We start from the raw sequence: 238 nt of genomic DNA, 5'->3' as shown, positions 1-238 counted from the left end.
TATATATAAACATATTCTATGTATACATACATAAAGGTAGGTAGTTATTAGAGGTTTTCAACATCGGGCACATACGCGTATACCCATATGCACACAAACACACACACACACAAACACATAGACACAGACATACACGCACACACACATACACACACAGCGATGTGTATTTAGAGCTGGACATAGGGTGCCAGACACAGATAGATAGATAGATAGATAGATAGATAGATAGATAGATAGA

Source organism: Octopus bimaculoides, chromosome 20, assembly GCF_001194135.2.
Source record: "Octopus bimaculoides isolate UCB-OBI-ISO-001 chromosome 20, ASM119413v2, whole genome shotgun sequence".
Taxonomy (NCBI): Eukaryota; Metazoa; Mollusca; class Cephalopoda; order Octopoda; family Octopodidae; genus Octopus; species Octopus bimaculoides.
This window is presented reverse-complemented; position numbering follows the sequence as displayed.